Source organism: Pleurodeles waltl, chromosome 2_1, assembly GCF_031143425.1.
Source record: "Pleurodeles waltl isolate 20211129_DDA chromosome 2_1, aPleWal1.hap1.20221129, whole genome shotgun sequence".
NCBI lineage: Eukaryota > Metazoa > Chordata > Amphibia > Caudata > Salamandridae > Pleurodeles > Pleurodeles waltl.
Window position 1 is genome coordinate 102610890 of NC_090438.1, and position 19338 is coordinate 102630227.

Genomic DNA, 19338 nt, shown 5'->3' on the forward strand with positions numbered 1-19338 from the left:
TGTGTGCCATTTCTTGCCACTCATGATCGAGGCAGGGGGCAGGGTGATACAAGGGTATCCAACAGAGGCGCGCAGAATCCGGGGGGAAAGGTGCTGCATCACCTGCAGCGTGTGTATGCCAGCCAGAGGAGTGACCACCAGCTGAAGCACCGGTGGGCTGACCTCATCACCAGGGAGCAGGATCTCTTGGACCACCTGGGAATCATGATTGGTGGCACTGTTGGTGAGTACTAATCATTTAAATGTGCACGATTAAATGCTCTGTAGTGACATAAGAGGATTTGTACAATGTCTGCCAGCTAACTTGCTGACTGTGTGTAATGCTGGGGAAACATACAGGGTAATTGATACACTATGGCAAGGATCACAATTGCTAGCTGTCAGGTAGCACGTGCTCAGTAAACTTATAGGATACTTTTCCATGAAGTAAATTGGTGCGGCCTTTTTGTCAGAAAACCAAACAAAATAGGATCCAATCATGTCTATATAGGGTACTATTGACAGAGAAGTAAAGATGTACCAACATATTGGCTAACTGTGTTGAGGCAATAGCTAGACTGACTTTAAAATCACTACATGATGCTGAAAATGAGTGCTGCCTTCACGTCAATTGATAATAGCAAAGTGGCTCAGACATATGTCTCATGTGAGTCTGGTGAGTGTGGAAGGAAAGCGTTCACGGAAGTACTATCAATGTTTGGGATTATTGTGTTCCTTGATCTTTTTGGATTCATGTCAGATCTGGATTTGAAAACATCGTGAAAAGGTGTAAGGTGCCCTCAGCTAACATCTTAGAATGTTTGTTGGAGTTAGTTGTGCCACATTCCAAATATGGATGGCAGTCCAAGTGTATGCACATGGCTTTACATCTCCATGGTTGGTGCAAATCACCATAGCTGGGCCACATCAATTGAATCAAAAGTAACAACAGGGGGGCTTACAAAAGTCCCTGCCCCTCCCACTGTACATTGTACCTATCTGTCATTAATGTGTCATGGCCACAAGGCATGTTTGACTGGTAATGCAGTCCTCAAGTAACCAGGATTTGTATGTCTCTCTTGGATGCACATGATGAGACGATTACACTCCATATTTTTTTCTGCTCACCAATTACGGGGCATGTTTGCAACCACATGATAGTTAGGGCCTATGTATGTGTGCAGATATGTGTGTAACTGTCACAGGAGACCCATGCTATGTACAAGTTGGCCGTGATATATCAGATGCAGTACCATCATGTCTGAATGGCTGCCATTTCCTTATTCAGCCTACACATTGCATATGTTTATGAAATGGTTGCACTGTGCACAGATTTTGAGCACATTTCTTCCTTCCATACCTTACAGGTGGACCAGCACCCTACACTGTGGGAGAGGTGGCGACATTTGAGGACCCGACCACTCCAGTAAGTGTTGATATTTCTCTTATTTGCTGGTTATGGACTCGTGTGTGTTGAACGCATGGTGTGATGCGTTGGGCAAGCTTTTCTCTTGTTCCATGAGTGGGAATTCAGTTTCTCACATGTTTTGAGTTGGCCAAAGCGTATCCAATGGTATTATGTAGGGATTGTAGGCCATCCTGTAGGCCCCACTGTGAGTACAGGGGTTAGTCATGTGGATGACACTTTTATCAACAAGAGTCGCACTGGAAGTCAGCTCCGATTTAGTCAGCCTGTCAGACCCACATTCTCCAAGATTGGTACAGCAAATTGCTTTCCAATAGACATCTGCTTCCCTATTTACCTACGTAATTATGAAACAGTAGGTAGAACCTCCTAGCAGCATGTACTTCCACATGTAGTGCTACAAGTTTGTGGAACTAGAGTGCAAAGGCCTATGTCTGCATGCAATTCATGCTCATTGGGGGTTCTTGCAACTCTGTGTCTGATGTAAGTCAGGCCTTACTGGAAGTATATGTTGTGTACCAAGTTCTGCATTTCCTGGCATGTGTGGCCCTATGATTGGTCTAGGGTTTGCTGACTCCTTATTGTTGATAGGCCTTACCTGTGGTGTGTGTGTAGAGCCAAACACGTGTGGAGTTTTCTATACACTCCTCGGTGTACATGTTGTTGGAAATTGATAGTTGTTTATCCACCCCCCCACCCTCAAACATGGGCATGGGTTTGTGAATGGGTTACCTAGTACTGATGCTACCAGTATGTTACACATACATGTGAATAAGTGACGGTTTGGTTGCAACCTAGTATACACACTCAGGTTTGGCACTTGGTACTATACTGGCAAGTCCAGTTATAACTTGCAGACCATGTGGCTTTAGTTTTGCTTTCCGTACACTGACATTTGTAGCCCAGGTCTTGGCGGAGGATATGCAGCATGATTCTTAGCTGATAACTGCCAGAACTCAGATTGCAAGTCAAAGCCAGTTGTTACCCATCTTGTAGGTTATGGATGTGCTATGTGTGATGTGACCTTTGTAGGCTGGCCTGCCATGTACTTCCTCAGGGACATTCAATGATCTGTATTGTGATATGAGCTGTTACAAGTACAGTAGATGTATTGTCTGATTAACTTCTTGTGCCATTTCACACAATGCAGTTACTAATGTAGAATATCTGCATTTGTCTTCACAGCTGCAAACATGACTCCAGACCAGGTCCGTGAATTCCAGCGCCGGGCCATGAGGTACCAGCACATCCTGCTGGTGGAGTCGGGGTTCAGGAGGATGGCCCAGCGATATAGCCATGAACGGGCCTCCGGGGCATGGAGAGCCTTCCCACAGGGTGGCCCTACTTTGCCCACTGCAGCCACCACCAGCACAACCACCAATCCAAGCCAGGTGGCCCCACCCACAGCTGGGACTGTTGGTCCTACATCTGCTGGACTTCCAGGCCCCAGCATTGCCACCGGTGCAGGACAGCCCACTAGGCCTGGCACCACACAAACACAGACCTCCTCCACCGGTACCCAGACTGCCACAGCTCCATCTGTTGACCCTGCAGCCTTCAACCAAATGGAACGTAAGATGGACCGTGTGCTGCGCAAGTTGAGCCACCTGAGCCGGGATGTGTGCCACATTAACCGGCGTGTTAAGTCTATTAAGAGTACCCTCCGGAGGGCCAACCTCTAGACATTTTTTGATGGACATGATTCCCTCCCCTCCCTCCTCTTTCCTTGTTCTTATAGTTAGTGGGCTTAGGGGGCTTAGTGTTAGGTTAGTATAGGCTGTTAGTTTAGTTAGTGTTAGTGGGTGGGGGGTCCTGATTCTTTCTATTTGTACTTATTAAGTGTGTGGGTGGGTGGGTGGGACACTATGTTGGGGTTTTTGTGTGTTTAAATAAAAGAAAATCATTAAAAAAAATAAAAATAAAAAAAATATATATTTGTTTAGGATAGTATAGTATGTGTTTAGGTTAGTATGTGTTGTCCTCCATGTGTCCCGTCTCATAAGGGGGGTGAGGGGTAGATGGTTAGAACGTTTCGTTGCATGTGATAAGTAAGTGTAGCTTAGGTTAGTTAGGGACATTTGTGGGTAATGAGTAGTCAGGGTAGATTAGGGTAGGTAAGATTTTTCCCTCAGTTTCCCTACTTTGCCCACTGCAGCCACCACCAGCACAACCACCAATCCAAGCCAGGTGGCCCCACCCACAGCTGGGACTGTTGGTCCTACATCTGCTGGACGTCCAGGCCCCAGCATTGCCACCGGTGCAGGACAGCCCACTAGGCCTGGCACCACACAAACACAGACCTCCTCCACCGGTACCCAGACTGCCACAGCTCCATCTGTTGACCCTGCAGCCTTCAACCAAATGGAACGTAAGATGGACCGTGTGCTGCGCAAGTTGAGACACCTGAGCCGGGATGTGTGCCACATTAACCGGCGTGTTAAGTCTATTAAGAGTACCCTCCGGAGGTCCAACCTCTAGACATTTTTTGATGGACATGATTCCCTCCCCTCCCTCCTCTTTCCTTGTTCTTATGGTTAGTGGGCTTAGGGGGCTTAGTGTTAGGTTAGTATAGGCTGTTAGTTTAGTTAGTGTTAGTGGGTGGGGGGTCCTGATTCTTTCTATTGGTACTTATTAAGTGTGTGGGTGGGTGGGTGGAAGACTATGTTGGGGTTTTTGTGTGTTTAAATAAAAAAAAAACATTAAAAAAAATAAAAATAAAAAATATATATATTTGTTTAGGATAGTATAGTATGTGTTTAGGTTAGTATGTGTTGTCCTCCATGTGTCCCGTCTCATAAGGGGGGTGAGGGGTAGATGGTTAGAACGTTTCGTTGCATGTGATAAGTAAGTGTAGCTTAGGTTTGTTAGGGACAGTTGTGGGTAATGAGTAGTCAGGGTAGATTAGGGTAGGTAAGATTTTTCCCTCAGTTTCCTCTTTTGTGATTAGCATGTAAGAAATATTTGGTTAACCGTTAATAGTATGTGTTGAATGGTACTTGATCGTGGGTTTGGATTCAGTGTACATAAATTTGGTACTATTACATTTGTGTCCTATGCTACAAACAAATCCCAACTGAGCTGTACGATTGGCAGCTAGCCCAGCGCTACCTTGCAAAATGTCTACCCTTCGTTGCAACCACCAATCACAGTTAATATGGATGACAATGTGTTTCTGTTGATAAGTGTGCTTCCAGACTTGGTATTGGGGAAACAGTTTTAGGTCTGACTGCAGTGTGATGATCAAGGACGCCCTTATAAGATGAGTTCTCATTGGCACTCTTGTATTCCTGTCTTCATGACTCTCATACATCAATTGTGACACAGTTCAGCATGATTAACTATTTGTATGTAAACTCAGACACCTTTATTTATGCAGTTTTAGTAGTGTTTGCTTAGATTAGTGTGCCATGTTATTTGTGTTATATTTGCATGTTGGCCACATTTTGCGGGCACTATTTGATGACTTAGTTATCCCCTGAGGAAGCATTATTCTGTCCAACACAGCATGATGGTGTATGGTTTCTCACTTCATCCGATTTGTCCCTCAGGATGGGCAGAGTATGATGCAATCATGGGCACTGTGCAGATTTATCTGACTACATAATATCAGGACAGTTGTATTGACAAGCTACGTAATTTGACAGTAGGCACATTTCAGTTATCTACTGCACAGTTGATAAGTCACCTTACCCAGAGACAGATTTGTTGTGTAAGTGCTATTTATTGAAAAGTGCTGTAGTGCTATCTGTACATTGTCCATGATTGTGAGTCCATTATAGTGACATCTTACATTGAGATCCAACACAAGGGGTTACCAAAATGCTTTTGACATGCTGGGGTTGCTGTTTCAGACAGTGCAGAGGGACAGAATTTGCCAATGAGTAGGAGAGAGACAATCACTGGGCTGGGTGACAAGATATACAGTGGTTTGCAGAACAGTGCTTGAGTACAGTTGTTGCAAGACTGGCAAGTTACAAAGCGCAGGACCTTGGTAAATGTTGGCCATGTGGCAGGGACTAGTGCTTCCGGGTCATTTTCCTTGTGAATGTGATCTGTTCCATGTCTTCTTCTTCTGATGTGTGTGTTGCCTCCTCTGTCCTTGTTGTTGTTGGTTGTGAAGGGGCAACACACACCTTAGTGTTAGAAGACGTGGAGTCCGACATCCCAGTCGCTGCTCATTGTGAAGGTCTTAAGGGCAGTACTGCAGCAAGGAGTATCTGCTGGTTCTTGAGAATAGCAGCCACATCATGATGGTAGGCAGCCAGGTCAGCCCTGAGGGGTTCAATGTTGCATTCGTGCACGCGTTGACAGGATTGCTGTTGTAGGTGTTGGGTTAACTGTATTACAGCTGTGCTGATTTCCTTCTGGGTTTTCTGCAGTTCCTGCAAGTTAGATGTTAGGGCTTGCATAGCTACTGCCTGATCTGCAGATGACATCATGCACGAACCCATCCCCTCAAGGTTGGCTGCCATATTTTGCATCCCCACACACACCTCCTTGGCCAGCTCCCGCTGTACTCCAACTACAGTTCTCACAAAGCTGGTGCCAGTGTCGTCAGAGTCCTCAGCTGTATTGGAGCTGGCAGGTCTTACAATTGGTGTTGTGGGTGGGTCCTCTGTGATGGCTGCTTGTTCTGTGATCCTCCTTGTGACTGAAGGTGGGGTCTGGAGGGTTTCAAGGACCTTTTGGATAGTCTCCTGGGGAATGTTTATCGGCTCGTCATCCATGTCATCAGGGAAATCTGGGACAGGCATATCCGCAGGAGATCCATCTTCCTCTGCAATGAAACAGGGTACAATTAGTGTGTCTGTGTTGTGGCAATTTTGATGTGACGTGCCTGCCTTTTGATGAATTCACTTTGTAATCTTGTTTTGTGTTAATTGCTCCAGTCCTTCAGATGGGCATTCTTCCAAGCCTATGGCCCACCTGCATGTCACATGTATGTTATTGAGTTATTTGACTTGTCAGTATCATCGCCTCTAGGTGTTGGTTTAGGCCAAATAGAAAATTGCCACCTTCTTGTCCTACTCAAGTCTCCGTCTACATCCATTCTCATGGTGAGACCTTTCACTGGCTGTGGGTGTTCTGATGGCCTTGGCAGAACACTTAACAATCTGGACCTGCCCCAATCTCTGATCTTTCACATCCACTTAAATGTATTTGACATGTGGCATATCCTATGCATGGCAATGTTATGATCTGATATGGATGTTGACATTGGTAATGTGTGCTGCTGATGTTGGGGAATGTGTGTTACATTGGATTGCCCTGATAGTCGTATCAGTGTCCTATTTCCTCCTCTGACTGTGCAGGTGTATTTCAGTGACCAATTACATGTGTCCCCCCCTCAATGTTGTTGTCTGAGCAGTATGACATTTGGGATGTTGCATTGTTACCCAGGCACAGGATGGACCCTGACATATGCAGCATGGGTGTGTCCTTAGTGCTGTGTAGCTCCTATTGTTGTTGACATTGGCTGATGTTAGCGACAACTATGGGCATTGACATTTGACAGTACTGGGGCCTTTGTCTTTTTTCAGGGGATTGTTAACTTTGTCATCCTAAACCCTCTAATTTAGGTGTGTATGATCCATGGGGAGGTTACGGCCATTGGCTACTTGAGCTTCGCACAGAGCGGAGGTGGTAGTGGCAACTGTTGTCGCAGTTACATTCCAGTTGTCGGTATGGCTAGAGGTTGTTAATAGGGCCCTAGTTAATGTAGGGGGTATGGTGGCTGACGTGTGCCGGGATGTCAGTTTGAAGTTGTGGCCTTCCCTCCTGGCGTGGCTTTCCCTTTGCTTGTTGTTGGTGTTGTGTAATGGTGTGTCCCAGCTTCTCTCTGTACAGGCCATGCCCCCATGCCATACCCCTTTACCCATGCCACTTCCATGCATTTTGCGGTTGGTATCACCCCCTGCTTACAGTTAACATTTGTGCATTTTAGTTTCCCATGCGACTTACCCTGCATTTGTGTTGTATCCTGGTAGTCTGCCCTGTCCTGTCCTTGAATCCCTGTTTATCGATCTCCTCAGGGATGATGGCTGCGACCATCTCCTCCATGTGGTCCAGGGCCTCCTGCGGTGCTGGACTCCCACCTCCAGTCTGCAGTGCTGCCTTCCTGTTCCTGGCCATCTTTTCCTTGGTCCTGCGCTTGCAGTCATGCCAGCGTTTCTTGCACTCGATGACAGTTCTGCGTACTTCAGCCACACTGTTATCTTGTCGACAATTTGTTGCCATATAGCCTCTCTCCTACTGATTGGCAACTTTGAGGTGACAAACAGTTGGTGCTGGTGTTCCGTCACCTCTTTAACCAGAATTTCCTGTTCCTCTGTACTGAAGCGACACTTTCTTTTCTTCTTAAAAGTGTCCTGGTTCTTGTGTGGGTCCTCCTGGCTGGTTCCTGGTCTGCTGTCATCTTCCTGGGGTCTGTAGTGGCATCTGGGATCCATTTTGGCTCTCCTCTGGTGAAATGGCAGTGTTCACGGGTTTTTTTGACGCTATTGTGTCAAAAAACGGCACATATCCGGTTTCGCGGGGTCGTAAATCGACCCACAGTCATTTCTGCCGCGTTAACATCGTTTTGCTTTACGACTTGACGCTGCGGTGTGCGTCAAAAATAATGACTCCCACCTGTGGTTTGCACCCTGCGTCAAAGTATAAATATGATACCCGCACGGCGCACCAAAATGGCGTTAGCCGGCGGTAATATTTTTGATGCAAAACTGCGCCGGCGCAGTTTTGCGTCAAAAAGTATAAATATGGCCCTCTATGTAGAAATTTAGGGTTTACTGCGGAGGAGCATTTTCACCATTTTTGCAGAGCACATAGGTATGAAGACAATCTTCAGCCTCAACAAAAGCCTCATTAAAGAATATCCTGTTTTGTTTCACTAGAAGCTGACCCATTGCACCATGCTGTATCCTCTGATAGGCAGAAGCAGAAAGTGAATGATGCTCAAACAAACCAGTGGCAGAAGACGGCGGGCCTAAAATCCCGCCTCTATGCCATATCAAAAACAAACCTTTTGGAGAAAGAGAGAGAAACAGTGGCAGCCGGTGCATTACCCTACACAGCCATCATGCGGGCAATGAAACCATAACTGCCTGGTTCCACAGAAGTCACTGTAGCAGACCCTCAGCCACCTCCTTGGACCTGGAGTCTATCACCTGGATTTGGTACCCTCTAGATACTTGCCCTGCTCAATGCACCATCTATTTTAGTTGAGTCACCCGCAAAAATTGTTGGGAAATCTCAGACTTACACCCTACGAATGTCACTGACTAAGATATTCCCCTTGGACCGTGGTCACTTATAACCCTCCTCCTGGAAAAAAACAGTCTTCGTCATAAACCTATACTGACTACCAGTCTACCCCCAAAATAGTACCAAAAGCTGCTACAAACTCTGATGGGCCTAATACTAACACACACTTGGAGCTCTTCTATTGATAATGGGCAAACGTTTTGCTAGTATGCAGATTAGCAAGGTGTGTTACCTGTGAATTCCACAGTGACTCCATGGAATAAGAGTCAGACCATCCATCTTGGGAAGATTGGTTGAACTCACCCTACCACTTACCAGCCCAGGAAGCCCTCCTAGGTCCACCACTGACACTACCAACTTGTGTGATGTTACTACTCATGAGCGTGTGCTAATATTTAATTACAATAATGTTGGTTAATTGTGGTGACATCATATTTTGTTGTTAGTGGTGCTTCTTGTTTAAGAGCATGATTTTACTAAGATTTGTTTCTATTTTTTCTGACCGAATATTACAGTGGAGATTATAGTGGAGACTAATATTCCGATCGAGTTCCCGCTACAGGAACTCAATCGCCAGTATTTGAGCGATTTGCATAACTATCAGTTACTTCACATTGTTTCTTTTGTTTTTCCTTTGGGCTCATGGTGCCCAAGGTGCTTCCAAGTGTTACACAGCACTACAGGCAGTATTGGAGCGATTTGCATAACTATCAGTTCTTTGTCATTGTTTGTTTTGTTTTTCCTCCGCGCTCATGGCGCTTTCAAGTTTTACACAGCGCAGTGGGCAGTATTGGAGTGTTTTGCATGACTATCAGTTACTGCACATTGTTTCTTAGTTGCCTACGTCACAGTGACAGTGCATCCTGTTTACTCACAGCTTACAAAATGTCAGCTCAAAGCTTCTTTTATTATAGTTAAGCACTTACATTTAGTTCATCACGGTATGGAGCTGTGTGGATCCTTCACAATTCTCGTTTCACTGTTTCTCATTAAAAGTTCACTTTTGCCACCCATGATCTTCTAGAGCTGCTTGCTCAGTGGTGTTATGTCGCAGGAAAGGACCAAATTATGAGGCAGGGTTGAACAATTTATGTGGCAAAAAAAGTCCACTTATCCATTTACAATGCCAATAGCTCTAACTCTCGCAAATGCGAGACCTGTTGCATTGCCAATGCTTGTTCATAGTGTACTCTATAGAGATGTAATCCCTTTGACCCAAGCCTGGAGTGGTGTACCACTTTTGATGTCAGCAGTGGGCTGTCATGTCAGTAACTGTTAAGTATCAGGACAGATTTCATACTGATGGCCTGAAACACATGAAGGGGGATGAAGAAAGTAAATGTCCCTCGCATTGCCGTGTCCCTGATCCCACATTGCCACACATGTAGAGCTAACTCCAGTGGGTGACTAAACCTCAACAAGCCTCTATAGTCTTCTAGCTCAAGTGTGAAAGTTCGGCTCACGGTGTTGAGTTCTTCATAAGGGCCTATCTGCATTGACTCCAAGGTGCAAGCTCACCCTTTGGTGCACGCGTGACCACATTTCCATAGGCCTCTGTGTGTATCTGTCTCCAGGATACCAGGCAGGTGCACATTTCTTACCAGACCGACCACAAGTGGTGCGTAGCCACCCTCAGGGTCCAGGCTCACCCTTCTGAACACAAATGTGACCATTCTCCTCTGTGTGCATTCACAATACAGGCTTTTCTTTTGGTGCAGAAATACAAAACAAATCGCACACACCGACAGTGCGGACGATCACACTTTGGTGCACAAATGAGCAGGTTCTCTGCAAGCCTACTTTACCGTGATGCCAGTGGCCATGATCCCACCAGGGGAGTAGCCTCATCAATAACATCGGGGGTGAGATTGAGGTACCCCAACAGGTAGCATGATGGACCCAACTAAAGAGGGCAGTGGGTGTGCTGTGGTAACAGAGGACGAGGAGGGATAAGGGGTGGGTGTATGGGAAATGTAGAGGCATTAGTTTATCGTTTTTTGGAAAAGAAAGTGCCTTCTTGGGAAAAGTAATATACCCATTGAGGCATGAACCACAACAAAAGATGGCACAGGACTCAGATTATGTGTTTGTTTTGCAAAGTGCAGTATACTATACCATTACAACATGAATTTTCATTTAGGTAGTGCCCACACATAATCACATCATGATATTTCACTTTCATTAAAGAGCTTCGGATGGACCTAACCTTGTCAGGTGGTACGCAACAATTCAAATGGCAAAATACCCAGCTAGCTGAATCAGTGGCAAAGTAAGCCTGTAATGCAGACCACTGCCAATGGGATCTGCAAACCTAATGATGTTAAATAATTACTAAGGCGAAATTTTAAATGTACAGTTTGAACATGAACTTTTGTTAAGGGATGCACAAATAGCCATAATTGAAATGACAATGGAAAAATGTCTACAGTATATGAGGAAGAACACAGCTGGCCCTTATGTCTGACCATGCTTTTATGCTGTAAGCACTTTGCACCCTGAGACTGTCACAGAGAAATATAAAATGATGTGAGCAAAAAAAAAACAGTGTAAGAGGAAACTGATACAAATGACATTCAGGCGGCAGGGGCAGCTGTCAGCTATGTGCAATATATAGGAGTTTTCTCATTCCCACAGGACAAACTTTGGGTGGAAATTCAGAACTTTGTAGAGTGGTACAAATGTTTTGCCATTTTGAATGGGCCTGAAACGAGCGCCTGGAATTAATTTGCTTTAAGATAAGTTGAGTCACTGCAAATGGCTGTGGTGTTGGAATTCTGTCAGGATTTGCTTAGGAATTCTCATCAATCACTAGATAGTGTACATTGTAAGAATTGCCTCCAACTACCAGCTCCTCAGAACACAATTGAACTTGAGAGAGGTTAGAAGAACTAGGAGAGGACATCTGCTGTGGCCTACCCGAAGTCCTACTTCTCTCTGTACACTCCTTGGCCTATATGTACAAAACTTCCATTTTGCATTTCCTGAATAATGAATCCTAAGAAATCGCTATTAGGGAAATGCAAACTGGAATGTACGAAAATTGTGATTTCCTAATAGTGAATCCTATAGGGTCGCAATGGCTATTAGGAAATTGCAAATTTGTAAATGCAAAACCATTTGTACCTACGGGCCTTAGGCCTACTAGGATATCACAAGTTTAGAAATGCAACTTCATTCGTACCTGTGGGCCTAAGGACTCCCCTTAAATCTAATTAAAAAGAAAGTGGTGCTTGTGTAGAGCACTCGTATGCCCACGAGGTGAGTAACTGCATTTTGGGAGTCTTTTTAGGTCTGACCTGTTGTAAGTATTGTGGGCTTTTAACCACGCCCAACGCACACCCATCACTTTCACTCAATCGTGGCATGCCTTTCAAAAATCGTTTGTTATCATTGGTAAATGCTTTCTGTTTGTCCCTCCTTGGGGAGGCTTTGTTACTGCCCTGCATACTGAACCTGTTACATGGATAATTGCATCATTGCCGATATGTTTGGCTGTGAACAAACTTCTTTTTCTTTTTATGTCTCTCTTCACACTCATGTTCATGGCGGCTATGGTGCTTTTAATCAGCTCGCTTATGTCAACTGTTTTACTTTTCATTTTCAATTTATGTGGCAAGAAAAGTCCAATTAGGAATTTACAACGCCAATAGCTCTAACTATGGGCAAATGTGAAACTGATTGTATTGGAAATCTGTGTTCAAATTTGCATTTGGTTACCAGCGGTTGGATTGGATTGGATTCAGCGGTAATAGCATTTCCTAAATACCCATTTTGCATTTTATAAATGCTATGTCCACACGGTTTGGACATCACAAATATGAAATCCCTATTTGCAGTTTCCTATTTTCGTAACCACAAAATGTGATTTCTACGGGGTAGAAATCACAATTTGCGACCACCTTTCTACTTTTCGTACATTAGGGAAGGTTATTTAGGGTTTCTTAACAGCCCAAAATAGCGATTCAGTCCATTAAGAATTGCTAAATAGCTTCATACATATGGGCACTTGTACTCCCAAAGGTTGGACCAGCCCCTGTTAGCCTCAGTGACAGAGAAGGTTGATGAAGGGTTCGCCCTTTGTGCAAGAACCAGCAGACCAGTTTGACTGGGCTTTATTCGGCCCTAGCTTGTGGGAGTGGCTGAGCCTACTACTGAATTGGAACCTGGACTGTAGAACAGTGGTTCCCAACCTGTGGTCTGGGGACCCTTGGGGGTCCACAAATCCTCCTCAGGGGGTCAGCGACCACTTAGAAAATTAAATAATATTAATAGATTAGGTCCACAGCGTTTAGTAATGACTCAGTGGGGGATCCCCAGATTCCACTAATGATTCAGTGGGGGTCCGTGGGTTCTAGTAATGATAAAGTGGGGGTCCACAGAAGTCAAAAAGTTGGAAACCACTGCTCTAGAAGCTTCAGCCAACTGTTTAGAATATCTTGCAGTGACCAGAGGCATGTTTTTCTGCACCTGCAAAAAGTTAGGACTTCGACATATGTAGCTCTACAGAGACCTGGAATAAGGTGCAAAGACCATCCAGGACAGACGGCCTCATCAGGCAAAATGTCCAGGTTTGCCCTGAACTGAAAAGGCATCAGCGAGACATTGTGAAGGTATCTGGCCTCATGGAACACTGCCCGGTAACGCAGGTCAGCCATGCTCCACTGAAGGGTTTTAACCTCCAAAATTCTGGGTAATTGAGAACATAAAACTTGGGACAGGGATACGGTAGTGAAGGTACCCCATGTCGATGCAACGGCAGCAATTACGGTTTCTAAATTTGTCCTAATGTTAGCCTTTCATGCCGAAACTGAAGGCCTTAGAGCAAGTCTGGATTTCACGTATTTGACTTCACTGGACCCCTCCCCGGCCATAGCATGCTGCCAGACCCAGTGCTTGATTTGTAAATAAAAACATGCCAGTGCCTAAAGCTCTCCTCTTAAGCACGGGTCTCCTGCAATTAATCCTAAAGCCATCTCGGGCCTCTTTAATCCATTTACAGCCACTCCCTGCCCCTTCAGCTCACTCTTGCAGCTTTCTACTTTCTCCCTTTGTGACGATTTGTTGTTTTTCTCTTCCTCCGTCTTTCCCATTTGTGTCTTTTGCTCACATTAAATGCTTAAGGCAGCAAAATAAGTGCCGGCCCTAAAAAATAAGTGCTGGTGCCCCGCACTGGAAACCACCGGCTTCCACCGGCTTTACGTTTTCTTGGCACTTTTTTACTTAAAGCTTTTAAAATTCACATATCCGTTTCTATTAATCAAATTTACACCAGGTTTGTATTATTCCATTTTGAAGCCAGACTTCTTTTACTAAACTGGTTTGTTTGTTGTTTTTTTTTCTTGACTTTAATCCTGTTTTGGTGCTGCATAAAGCACAAATTTCTCCGCGTTAGGCCACAGCTATCAGGGTTAAACCCAAATATTTTCATTAGAAATTAAAACACTAGATAATTTGGGAGGCCTGATATACTTTGAAGACGTGACGAAATGCTTTGTTAAAATGAACGTAAGCCCCCAGGGACTGCACTGACAACCTCAAAAGAGCCAACATGTGTAAACGTGTAATGCCTGCGGAAAAGGCAGGGGCATCCTGCCAGGCACGGCCTGTACTCCCCCCCAGGCCTGTTGGATGCTGGTCAGCTGTGTTTCATTTTACCTTTCAGTGCATTATTTCATAGCTACAATAGAGGGGAGGATTACATTGCAGCTTGTTTTACCAAAGGTTGGTACAGTGTGTACAGTACAAGATTCGGCGCATCTGAATTCTTTTGTTGGCTGGTATGTTAAGCAGCTTTCACCTATACCTAATGTTGCAAACCGAATGCAGGGCAAAGGGCCTTATTTTGTTTCCTTGTAGGAGCAAAGTATACAAACTGTTGGTGTGGGGAGGAGATTAACATTTTCACTGCGTCCAAGTCCCACATACCAACTGCAGGATTATCTTGGTTGTTAAAGGGCTAAGGCTTCCAAAGAAAAACAAGTTCTGGTCCCATTTATGGATAGTCACTGAACAGCATACAGCTGAAAAGCAGTGGCATATGATGCACATATTACCTGCACACATAGATAGATAGATAGATAGATAGATAGATAGATAGATAGATAGATAGATAGATAGATAGATAGATAGATAGATAGATAGATAGATAGATAGATAGATAGATAGATAGATAGATGTGTGTGTGTGTGTGTATGTGTAGATATATTCAGTGAAAAAAACAAACGTTAAAGTGAAGTTATAATTAGATGAAAATTTCAGTTTTAAACCAAGAAAGAAATACTGAAATTCACCAGATATAGGGCCTGATTCCAACTTTGGAGGAGGTGTTAATCCGTCCCAAAAGTGACGGAAAAGTGACGGATTTACCACCAGCCGTATTACGAGTCCATTATATCCTATGGAACTCGTAATACGGCTGGTGGTAAATCCGTCACTTTACCGTCACTTTTGGGACGGATTAACACCTCCTTCAAAGTTGGAATAACCCCCATAGTTCTCTAGTAGATATAACTCATGCCCTAAGGTAACTATAAATTGTGCCCTGCCATGCACAGTATTGTCATCAAAGATGTCACTTCAGACAAAGATGTGATTCACAACAGTGATGTCATAGAACGTCATGAGTCATATGGAGGTAATTAGTAGTGTCTGGTGATGGTGCAAGTTATAATTACCTTAAAGCAGGAGTTTTAGTTACTAGAGATAACTATAACTGGTGAAATTCTGTGTTTTTGTAGTTTAGAACATTATGTTGGCACTGAAATTTTCACTTAACTATAACATCGCTATAACCTTTGTTTTTCTCATTAAATTTATGTGTTTTTTATTGCTATAAAGTAATATTTAATTACAATAGTTAAGTTACCATCGAGCAAGGCCTTTGGCCGTGCACTGGGGTTGCGGGGCTTCCTACAGGGCTTGGCCTGCAGCCAGGTCCTGCATCCAGCCACCTGCAGGTATTCAACTGCCCGCTGGGGGAGGGAGTTGCGGTGTCCCCTCCCTAGGGACTTATTTATAATAAAGGGTAGGGGGCACATATCCCCTCCCTATGCAAGCTACTATAGGCCCTGGGGACCCCATTCTCTGGTGAGGGGTGAAGGTACGGCATCCCTCCCCAAGCCACTATTGGCCTCGGGACTCCATACCCTAAGGCCAAAAATATCTTATTAGGGGAGGTGGGGCACATGGCTCCCCTCCTAAGCCTAAAAGGTTCCTAGGGACCCTACCCCCAGGACCATACTTCAATTATAGGAGATGGTGGTGCGTGGTTCCTCACACCAAGCCTTAAGAGGCCCCTGAGATCTGCTAGAGCCAAATACTTTAACATTAGGGTAGAAAGATGCATGCCCTCCCCATCCCTGATCCCAAATGGGTCCCTGGGACCCCATCCTGGGGCCACAATTGATTAAAGGGGAGGGGGATTCCGCAGCCTCCCCTCCCCAAGCCATAACAGGACCTGGGGACCCCATTCCACAGGGCCAAATTCATTACTATTAGGGGCAGAGATGCATGGCCTCCCTTCCCAAGCCCAAATGAGCCCTTGGGATCCCTTCCCCCAGAGCCAAACATAATGTTGAGGGCTGTGGGAGGAGCCCCGGGTCGTCCACCACGACCTACCTCGCTGGTTCTGCAAGAGTGTGGGCAGGGAAACAGAAGTGTGCTCCCTCCCGACTGGAGCATTTCCCGCCAGGTGTGAGCACACTTCTTTACCTGCCCACGGTCCTGCGGAGCAGGGAAGACCACTTTGTTTTAGGGGTGGGCTCCCAAGGCCACAGTTAAAGAGCCAGGCCCCGGAGGATGGGGTCCACAGGAACTTGTAGGGCTCTGGGGTGAAGCATGCGCCCTCCTCCCCTCTAATTATCATTTGGACCCTGAGGATGGGGTCTCTGGGGGCCCATTTGGGCCCCTTCATTACAAATTCTATAAATAAAGTGTTTGGCCCCGAGGATGGGGTCTCTGGAGCCGCTGCAGTCTTGGTGAAAGGTGGCTGCACACCTCCGTCCCCTCTTCTTTTTTTCTAAAGTTGACACTGGGGGATAAGCTCCCCGGGCCCAAATCGGGTCAGGGGAGAGGGCAAACTCACACTACCTCCCTAAATATTGAAAAAAAAATGGTAGGGTGCTATTTTTTTTCTACTGTGATCCTGCTGGAGTCTAGCGGGATGGAGACATAAATATCCATTTTTTTCTGATGGGGGCCCTCTAGGATGCCCCTAAGGGTTGAGGGGCAGAGTATCTTTAAATATATATATATATATATATATATATATATAGAGAGAGAGAGAGAGAGAGAGAGAGAGAGAGAGAGAGAGAGAGAGAGAGATAATAATCCCATGGGGTTTAAGTGGTTTGTAAAGTTAATTGCAAGAACTGCCCTTGAACAAAGCTTAAACTTGTGTTCTAAGTGTGCTGTACTGTTGCAGAGCCACATCTCATTCTTCTTCTAACTGCCACATTCAAAGAAGGAAAAAGTCAAAAGCATTAATGTTCTGCCTAACATTTGTTTCTGGTTGTTTTCCATCAACGTTTACACTCCTTTTATTTGTTGCAGCTCCATTAAAACTTTAGATGCCCATGCACCCTGGAAAGCAATTAATAAAAAAATACAAATGTGTTTTAGGTCTCGCCTGTCAGACAACGTAAGCTGTTGGTGAAAAGACCTATTGTCACCCTACAGCATGCTTAGAGCCCACACATTACTTCCCATTAGTTGGCTTTATTTTGACTCACATTCGCTTGTTTTTTATTTGTCAACTTGCGAGGGCCTTACTTTCTTTTCTTTTGTTAGTCCATCCCTTGGAACACAGACGCATTATTTGTGACCTTCCACTGCTCACTTTTGAAGGACTACTTTTTCTTTTTGTTTAAGCACTCTGTGACAGTTCATGTGTTTTCCAGCTGTCTTTCTTGTGTGCTGCTCTTCTGCAGCATTCTGTGTTGCTCCGTCTCTCACCAGTGTGCTTCTTCCCTGTCCCTCTCCATCAGGAATGATATACAGCATCGCTAAGAACCATTGGTAAAGTCAAATGATCTAAAGGCGAGACATACTGGCTTTGCTAATGCTTGTTCCCCTTTTGGTGACTATGAACTTCCACTATGCTTTTCTATAGTCCTCGGCCAAGTACCATAAGGGCCCGTGCTTGATAGCACGTCTTCATCTCCCCCAGTGCTGTGGCTCCTAGTATGACTAGCACATAAAGGATGCTTCTGCACTCCTGCTTGCTGTCAAAGGTACCCTTGTTGCCACTGGCAATCCACAAGGTAGATTCTGGATCAAGGCTAAGGTACGGTTTATTTGAGGTCTACTTAACACTGGAATATGGAGGAAGTTGCCTCCCTGGCAGTACTGTGGCAGTGGTAGGAGGCACTTACCATCTCTTTTGTCAGGAGTGGACGACTGTAGGTGGACTGAGTCGAGTGTTCACTCATCCTAAGATTCTGCCTGCAAGGCGTGGTCATATGAGATATTTTCAACAGTTAGCACCCTGGTGCTGGAGTTATTTGCAGGCAGGAAGCCTAATCCATAATGACGTTTTTGTTCCACGTCAGTGGGGGTGTGGGAGTACTTACATGTCCTGGTCGAACAGCCCACAGTTTGCCTTCCCCATCCACGAAATTGGCTCACACTTGTAATTGACTCTGAAGGTGTTTATCTTAAAAGCTGGTCTTTGTGAAGCTAAAGTTGCATCTTCTCTGTTGGCTCCAAAATAAGCCCTGCTGCTCTGGTTGCTTGCTTGAGCTCTAGAAAGACATTGTAGCAAGGAGAGTAAGAGAACTGCAAACTGGGGAAAACTGCAGTGTCTGGAGGAAAAGCGCCCCGGGTTAACTGCAGGAACAAACACACTCCGACCACCGGGCCGGGCCCCCTGCACCCGGAGCACGGGCACCCACAGCTCGGGACTCTGCCAGTCACCTAGACAAGGACTGGTAACCCAGAGGGATCTGACGGCTGGGTGCTGAATGGCAGTGCACCTGGTATTTCGTTACAGTTTATAACAAAGATAAAAGTCTGAGAAGCAGAGCAAACCATTAAAGGGATTCCCCATCCATCAGCTATGGTGTCAGGCTGCTCGACATAAAAACAGGTTTCAAATATAAACCCTTCTACATATGTCACATGACATTATCCCACAAAGAGGACCCGAGCTCACGATAACTCAAAGATGCCCTTTACAGGTGGCAACGATGGGAAGTTGTGTCTGAGCAAGCTAGCGTTGACCTTCTGACATCCCCGATGGCAAGACTCGGCACATCCGGTAGGCTACATCATCATCAACATAATAGAAGCTCGAAGCCCGCTTCAGTGTTCAGTGCTTGGTGGGGACTGTGTCGGGCTGGGAGCAAAGCTGATGGGCACTCTGTTCCAGGGCTTAATTTGTAAATAAAAAGCTGCTGGTGCCCAAAAAACTCCTCTTAAACACGCAGCTGCTGGAATTAAATGTGTGAACACGGAATACTGAGGCGGCGCAATCCTGAAGCCATCTCGGACCTCTTCAATCTACATCAAGCCACTCCCTGCCCCTTCAGCTTACTCTTGCAACTTTCTACTTTCTCCCTTTGTGACGCTTTTTCGCTCTTCTCTTCCTCCGTCTGCCCCATATGTGTGTTTTGCTCGCAGCAAATGCTTGAGACTGAAGAATAAGTGCCAGCCCTCAAAAATAAGTGCCGGTG